Below are 9,053 nucleotides of genomic sequence, written 5' to 3' on the forward strand. Positions count from 1 at the left end.
ATGAAGCTCAACCTCTCTTTCCCAGCCACCAGAAACTCATTGAAGTGGAGGATGAACGCAAACTTCGTACCTTTTATGAGAAGCGTATGGCCAAAGAAGTTGCTGCTGACTCCCTGGGTGAAGAATCAATGGTGGGAAAAACAAACAAGGTTTCCCCATGAAGCAGGGTGTCTTGACCCATGGCTAAGTCAGCCTGATGCTGAGGAAGCAGCACTCCTGTTACAGACCAAGGAGAACTGGAGAGAGAAAACACAAATCTGTTCAGGGTTGCATTGTGGATGCCAATCTTAGTGTTCTCAACTTGGTTATTGTAAAAAAGGGGAGAGAGCTATTTCTGGTGTCACTGATACCACTGTGCCTTGGTGCCCGGGCCCCAAAGGATCTACCAGAATCCGTAAACTTTTCAATCTCTCTAAAGAAGATGATGTCCGCAAATATGTTGTGAGAAAGCCTCTGAACAAAGAATGTAAGAAGCCTAGGACTGAAGCACCCAAGATTCAGTGTCTTGCTACTCCAGGTGTCCTGCAATACAAATGTCAGTGTATAGCTCTGAAGAAACAACGTTCTAAGAAAAATAAGAAAGAGGCTGCAGGATTGCTAAACTTTTGGCTAAAATAATGAAGGAGGCCAAAGAAAAACACCAGGAACAGATTGCCAAGAGATGTAAACTGTCCTCTCTGAGAGCTTCTACCTGTAAGTTTGAGTCCAGTCAAAAATGAGATTTTTTAACAGTAACAAATAAAGGAGAGCAAATATAAAAAGGAAAGAAATAAACTACAGTAAAAACACTAAAAATATTCAAACACATGGAGGCATGTTATTAAACAATGGAAGGGTTATCAATGAGATCAAGAAAAAAATAAAAAACTTCCTGGGAACAAATGAAAATGAACACACAAGAATCCAAAATCTCCGGGACAGAGTAAAATCATTCCTGTGAGGGAAGTTCATAGCACAACAGGCCTACCTCAAAACAAAAAAACAAATCAAGAAAAATTAATAATAATAAGCTACTTAATCTTACAACTTAAAGAATTAGAAAGAGAACAAGAAAAGCACAGAAATAAAGATTAGAGCAGAAATAAATGACATAAAGATTAAAAAAACACCAAAAAAAAAAATCACACCAAAAGATCAATTAAACTAAGAACTGGTAAAAGATAAACAAGATTGATGGATCTTTAGCCAGACTCATCAAGAAAAAAGAAAGAGAGAGAGAGACCCAAATAAATAAAATCAGAAACAAAAGTGGTGAAATAACAACTGACACCACAGATATACAAAGGATTGTAAGAAAATACTATGAACAACTATATGCCAACAAGCTGGACAATGTGGATGAAATGGACAAGTTCCTAGAAAAATATAATCTTACAAAACTGAATCAGAAAACCTGAATAGGCCAATAACAAATGATAAAATTGAAGCAGTAATAATAATAAAAAAAACTCTCAGCAAACTAAAGCCCTGGTCCAGATGGCTTCACAGGGAAGTTTTACAAAACGTTCAAAGAACTAACACCTATCCTTCTCAAATTATTCCAAAAAATCCAAGAGAAAGTAACACTTCTAACCTCTTTTTATGAGGCCAGATTACAAAACCAGATAAAGACACTACAAAGAAAGAGAATTATAGGCCAATATTCATGGAGAACATCGATGCTAAAATCCTCAACAAAATATTAGCAAATCTGATACAGCAATATATTAAAAAGATCATACACCATGACCAAGTAGAATTTATTCCAGGGATGCAAGGCTGGTACAATATTCACAAATTAATAAACATGATACATCACATAAACAAATTGAAAGAAAAAAATCACATGATCATATCAATAGACACAGAAAAAAAACATTCGACCAAATTCAATACCTATTTTTGATAAAAACTCTTAGCAAAGTGCAAATAGAGGGACCATACCTCAACATAATTAAGGCCATATATGACAAACCTACAGCCAACATCAACTCAGTGGGCAAAAACCAAAACCATTTCCCCTAAGAACTGGAAAAAGACAGGGATATCTGCTTTTACCACTCTTATTCAACCTGATGCACGAAATTCATGCAAGGGGCTTGGCCCTCGCAGCCCCGGCCTCATCTGGAAGATCGTCTGGATGGTCGTTCTGCTGTTCAGCCTAATTAGCATATTAGCTCTTTATTATATATTCAACATAGTACTTCTTAGCCACCCAGTGATCAGACAAGAAGAAAACATAAGAGGCATCCAAATGGGAAAAAAGGAAGTAAAATTGTCATTATTTGCAGATGATATGATATTGTATAGAAAACCCTATGCCGAAACCGGTTTGGCTCAGTGGATAGAGCGTCGGCCTGCAGACTGAAAGGTCCCAGGTTCGATTCCAGTCAAGGGCATGTACCTGGGTTGCGGGCACATCCCCAGTAGAAGATGTGCAGGAGGCAGCTGGTCGATGTTTCTCTTTCATCGATGTTTCTAACTCTCTATCTCTCTCCCTTCCTCTCTGTAAAAAATCAATAAAATATATTAAAAAAAAAAAAAGAAAACCCTAAAGACTCCACCAAAACAACCACTAGATTTAATAATTGAATTCTGCAATGTAGCAGGATACAAAATTAACACCCAGAAATCTATGGCATTTTTATACACAAATAATGAATTATCAGAGAAACTAAAAACAAAAAAACATTTACCATGAAAAAAATTAAGATACTACAGAATAAACTTAACCAAGGAGGTAAAAGACTTGTATTCTGAAAACTACAGGAGTTTGAAAAAAGAGATAGAGGAAGATATAAACAAGTGGAAGAATATACCATGATCATTGATTGGTAGAATTAACATCATTAAAATGTCTATACAACCCAAAGCAATCTATAGATTCAATGCCATCCCTATTAAAATACCAACAGCATATTTCACAGATCAAGAACAAACACTACAAAAATTTGTATGGAACCAAAAGAGACCTAGAATAGCTGCAGCAATCTTGAGAAAGAAGAACAAAGTTGGAGGAATCATAATATCAGATATCAAATTATACTACAAAGCCACTATACTCAACACAGCCTGGTACTGGCACAAGAACAGGCATATAGATCAATGGAACAGAACTGAGAACCCAGAAATTGACCCAAGCCAGTATGCTCAATTAATATTTGACAAAGGAGGCAAGAGCATACAATGGAGTCAAGACAGTCTCTTCAATAAATGGTGTTGGAAAATTGGACAGATACATGCAAAAAATGAAACTAGACCATCAACTTACACCATACACAAGAATAAACTCAAAATGGATAAAAGGCTTAAATATAAGTTGTGAAATCATAAAAATCCTATAAGAAGCCATGGGCAGTCATCTTTTGTAGCAATATGTTTGTAGATACATCTCCTAGCACAAGGGAAACTAAGAAAAAAATAAACAAATGGGACTACATCAAAATAAAAAGCTTCTGCATAGCAAAAGAAACCATCAACAAAATGAAAAGAGAGCCCACTGTATGGATGAACATATTTGGCAATGATACATCTGATAAAGTGTTAATATCTAAAATATATAAGGAACTCATACAACTTAACAAAAGGAAGACAAAAAATCCAATTTAAAAATTGGCAAAGCACCTAAATAGACACTTCTCCAAAGAGGACATACAGATGGACAAGAGACATTTGAAAAAATGCTGAAAGTCACTGATCATCAGAGAGATGTAAATTAAAACGACAATGAGGTTATCACCTCACACCTGTCAGAATGGCTATCATCAACAAATCAACAAATGACAAGTGCTGGCAAGGATGTGGAGAAAAGGGAACCCTAGTACACTGCTGGTGGGAATGCAGACTGGTGCAGCCATTATGGAAAACAGTATTGAGTTTTCTCAAAAAATTAAGTTTGCAACTGCCATTTGACTTAGTGATCCCTCTTCTAGGAATATATCCTTAAAAAACTCAAAACACCAATCAGAAAGAATGTATCCACCCCTATGTTCATAGCAGCAAAATTTACAATAGCTAAGATTTGGAAACAGCCCAAGTGTCCATCAGTAGATGAGTGGATAAAAAAGCGGTGGTACATTTACACCATGGAATACTATGCAGAAGTAAAAAAGAAGGATCACTTACCCCTTGAAACAGCATGGAGGGACCTGGAGAGTATTATGCTAAGCAAAATAAGCCAGTCAGAGAAAGAAAAGTATCACATGATCTCACTCATATGTGGAATCTAATGAACAAAATAAATTGATGAACAAAATAGATCCAGAGACATAGAAGCATAGAACAGATTGTGGAATCTCAGAGGTAAGGCAGGGGAGGGTGGATGGGTGTGAAGAGATGAACCAAAGAACTTGATTGCATATATGCATAACCTGTGGACACAGACAATGGGGTGGTAAAGGCCTGGGGTGTAGGGTAGTGCCAGGCTAGAAGGGGTCAATGGGGAAAAAGGGGGACATATGTAATACTTTCAACAATAAAGATTTTTTAAAATGTAATGGGATGTGGCTATTATTTTTTTCAAAGGTAGTTAGAATGATACCTCTTACCCCACACTCTTTTTGCAACAAGATTTGACATTCTCCCAAAGAGAAGTGAACCCTGTGTTTCTTCCCCTTGTATTGGATAGGATTGTGACTACGGTGGTAGTGATACTATCTGACTTTTGAGGCTAGGTGATAAAAGGCAAAAATCCCTTTGCTTTTCTATGGAACTTGCCTTTGGAGATCTGAGCTCCCATATAGAAGTCTGGGACCACCATGCTGTGAGGAAGCCCAGGTCATGTGGAGAGGTCATATTTAGTAGTTCTGGCCTACAGCCCCAGTTGAGGTTCTAGCTGATGGCTAACATCAACTGACAGACACAAGTGAAAGCACCTCCAGATGATTATTGGGCCCAGTCATTGAGTCACTCCAGCCTTTAAGCCCAAATCTGATGCTCTGGACCTCATAGAACAGAGATAAGCCATCCCCACTGTGCCCCTTTCTAATTCTTGGCGCACAGAATCCATAAGCCTAGTGTGGATGAAAAAGGCATCACATTCCAAACCTGATACGATTAAGGGAGGCCTGCATGGTGGCCTTACACTGAGACTGAAAGTAACTACATAGAATGGTCTGAATATAAATATTCCTAACTAAAAATGAGTCACGGTGAGTCATCATGTTCTAGGTCTTTAGCTTCCTTGAAAAAGGTCAGTCTTTACCATAAGTGAGCCTGTCTGTTATCTTTTGCATCTTTGATAACATACCTTTGAGATGTCAGAGTAATCCCCTTTTCCAGGCCCCTCAGGCACAGCCACAGCACCAGAGCAGGAGTCCACAGAACCCCTTATTGTTGTCTTGTTCCCCAAATACCATCCCTATGTGCTGTACATGTTAATGATCAACTATCCTGTACCCACCGATGTAAAAGATGTATGTTCTTTCTTTTTATCCAATTCCAGAGATTTCCCGGTTTTGCTTTTTTTCTGCATCAATCTACTACCAATGGATTTCATGTAACTTTCCTAACAACTCCTCCTTTGATTCTAATTATAAAATAAACTGCAAAGCTTCCATTCTCCAGAGCATTTTCTCAATTCATTGAGATTTTGCTTCCTGGCAATTTTTGTCAGTTTGCCACAAATAAACTCATAAAAATTCTCTACAGGTTTGGATGATGTTTCTAATGTCAACAATAGTAAAATTGATTGTTTCTAACAAACTACGTTTGGGGGTAAATTGCCATGTAGAAAGAAAGAATGTTTCCAGCCATAGGGTAGGCTTACATAGCTGAGGCACATAGAGGACATTCTAACACCACATATGAAAGGACCATGTTTGTGCTATGATCATAAGCACCATGTGGAAGGTCACAAAGAGGAGACTTCATGGTTGTCTGGAGTTTTCATGGGAGGCTTTTTGGAGGAGTTAGGGCTGAAGCCCAGCCTTGTAAGATTGTTAACTACCCTCAGTCACTTCCTCTCCCCGAAAGAACCCTACATTTCTTTTGACAAACCTTTCCTCTCCCATTCTTGGCCATCCCTGGAATGAGCTGTGATTGGATAAAAACTTAAGGATTGGCTCAGAGCCAAAGAAGCCACCACGCCCAGGACTTACTGAAAAGAAAAGCTTCCTGTCTTTTGCTTGGAGGCTACCTGAAGACAGTATGGTATGAGGCTGTGAGACAACCCTCCTACTTCAAAGGGGGAGCTTGGGGCTGCTGGAGGCAGGGTATGGGCACTGGATGGGAGCCAGCAATGAGACCTCACCATGGAATGAGATCAGAGAGACAGAAGGAAACCAGGCCATTGTGACATTTAATTTACTTTATAAACCCTTGTTGGAAGGTAGTCCTAGCACTAGACTCTTTAATGTCCTTTATTATGCAAACTATTTTAATGGGATTTTCTGTGGCTTACAATATAAAGACTCCTAACTGATAGCAATGGATGAAATTTATTACCTATCAAGGTGAAGGGTTTCTGGCAAAGGCAAATTTTCCAAGTGTGTATCACTGTGGGGCAAAGCCTGTTACATAAAAAGAGAGAAAAGTTCCCAAGTCAGAAATATTTGTTTGGTGTAATGTTTCCCAAAGTTACATTTTTAGTTGGTCAATAAATATGTATAGACCCACTGTATGCCAGGCACTGTGCTGTGTGTTAGAGATAAGATACTGAATAAGAGAGTGGTGGTCCTTGCCTTTGTGGAACTTGCATTATGGCAGGAAATACAGACATTACAAATGTTATAAATGGGATGAATGGGGTGTGGAATGAGTGGGATGCAGGAGGAATGAAAGGTGTGATGGAAGCTGTAATAAGGCCTTACTTAGGTGAAGGAAGGCTTCCCTGAGAAAGTGAACTGATTAGCAGGGCCTAAAAGATGAGTATAGATTTAATTAGTCAGTGGGGGAGGAGCTGGGGGGGGGGATATTCTAGGCAGAGAGAATAGCACATTTTTGGGTATAGGTATTCCAAGAGCTTTAAAAGTATAACTGTGCATTGTGAACCCCAAGAGGAGCTGAGGCATACAGCATTCACCAAACTTGTTGACACAGACCTCTGATTTGTTAGAGGAGCATCTGGTAGGACTTAGAAAAACAGACATGGCTTCAGGAATGAACAGAAGTGATCTAGGGGCAGAGGGAACATAATCCTGATCAGGTAAAGGTTTATGTATGAGAATAGAGGGAGACAGACAGATGATAGATGGATGGGTAGATGAATGGATGGATGATGGAGGGAGAGAAAAATATTAGAGAAGCCCAGAGGGGTCAGGATAGGAGGGCTTTGAATGTCAACACAATTTATTGGTGTCTGAGTGTAGATTCATGGCTGAGGTTGTATGAGAGAAGTTTGGGAGCAGGAAGGAGGTTACAGTGAACCAGGTATGAAGTGAAGAAATTCTAGTTAAAGTGGGGAGTGGGAGGAGAGAGAGAAATAAATAAATTTAAGAGACATCACAGAGGAGGAATAGGCAATTACTATTATTATTTCTAATTGATTTATTGATTTTAAAGAGAAAGAAACAGAGAGGGAGAGAGAGAAACATCAAAGTGAGAGTGAAACATCAATTGGTTGCCTCCCACACGTGTCCCAACCTGGGATCAAACCACAACCCGTGTATGTGCCCTGACCAGGAATCCAAACAGTGACCTTTCAGTGTCCAGGTTGATGCTCCAACTATCTGAGCCTCACCAGCTGGGGCAGGAAACAGGCAATTATTAATGATAGATATCTAGAGTAAAAAGAAGGGCTGCAGGAGGCAAAGTTGAGAGACTGGGTTTCTGGAGAAGGAGGATCTCTAGAAAGAAACGAAAGCCTCTTTCTCTGTAGCAATCACTGACTTCTGCACAGTGGCAGAAAAATTTCAAGTGGCCGAGTGCCTAAGCATTTGCCGAATCACTAGCAGTGCTGGTATCCCTGGGAGACGAGGGAGAACAGTAAAAAAGTGTGGTCAGTAGAAGCTTGGAGATTTCAGTGGGTTTTAATCACTGGGGTCATCCATCTCTGCGGCCCCGAGAGCTGACTCTGTTTTTGTTCACAATGGTCCACACACGTGACATCGTTCCCCTCAGAGCTGTGCAACCATGCGTCACTAAGAGGAAAGAGCGATAGGAATTTCCTATCAGGTCAGGATGTGATAACAGAAGAGAGAGAGAAGGTACAGAGAAAATAAAGCCCCCACACCAGTGACCTTAATTACCACTCGTGCCTTTGGAAATGAGTCTGCTCCACTCTGTTAGCGTCAGGCTCTGCCATGTGGGCTCCCTGGAGATCACTATGAGAGGCCCACTGCAGCCTGCTGCAGATTCTGAAAGACTCCTTCAGAAACCCGCGGCTGGAATCCTTTTGCCATTCCCTGGTAATTACATCCAAGGTCAAGTGCCACTCTTGACCAGAACATTTTCTCTGGTCATCCTTTGTCCTCTTATAAAAGCTGCAGTGGATGAATCACTACCACCCAGAATCCTGAATCATGGTCCACAGAGAAGTCAGCAGGCCCTTGCTGGGATTGGAATGAGCATTCATATTTCACTCACTTCAGGGGGTGTTCCCTGAGCATCACGGCACCAGGCACAGTGCTCACTGTTGGGCCAGAGCAGTGATGGGGACAGACCTGGAACAAGTAACACCACAGCTCAGCCTGTGAGGAGGTCTGTGGGGGCTCCAACAAGGGGCTGGGCATTGAGGAGGGGAGGCATCACTTGACTCCGGGGATTAAGGAAGGTGTCAAGAGGAGGTGCCACCTGACTGAAGAGTTAGAAGGCTTTTGACAAGGAGAGAAAGATATCCAAGTAGAAAGAACAGCATGAGCTTATGATCATATTAGGGGGGAAAATAACAAGAAAAGGCATGGCCTCTGATATCAAAGAATTGTGTGACCTTAAGATTAGGCATTGTAAATGTCATGTTTACTTCTTCATGAGTAACAACATAATAGCGAAATTCTAATGAGTGTTACTAGTGCTGGGCACCCTGCTCTGTGCTGTGCATGAAGTTTCTCTTTAATTCTATTCAGCATAAAGAGGCAGTAAGTGGTATAACTTTCCTTTTATAGATGAGGAGGCTGAGACTCGGAGAATTTCAGTAA

The 9,053-nt window shown here is 40.2% G+C and overlaps 1 pseudogene; it reads left to right on the forward strand.

The window, feature by feature from the left end:
* On the forward strand, nucleotides 1–719 carry LOC106698945 (annotated as a pseudogene).
* Nucleotides 720–9,053: the final 8,334 nt, after the last annotated feature.

Source organism: Myotis lucifugus, unplaced genomic scaffold, assembly GCF_000147115.1.
Source record: "Myotis lucifugus unplaced genomic scaffold, Myoluc2.0 scaffold_272, whole genome shotgun sequence".
In the NCBI taxonomy this organism is placed as follows: Eukaryota; Metazoa; Chordata; class Mammalia; order Chiroptera; family Vespertilionidae; genus Myotis; species Myotis lucifugus.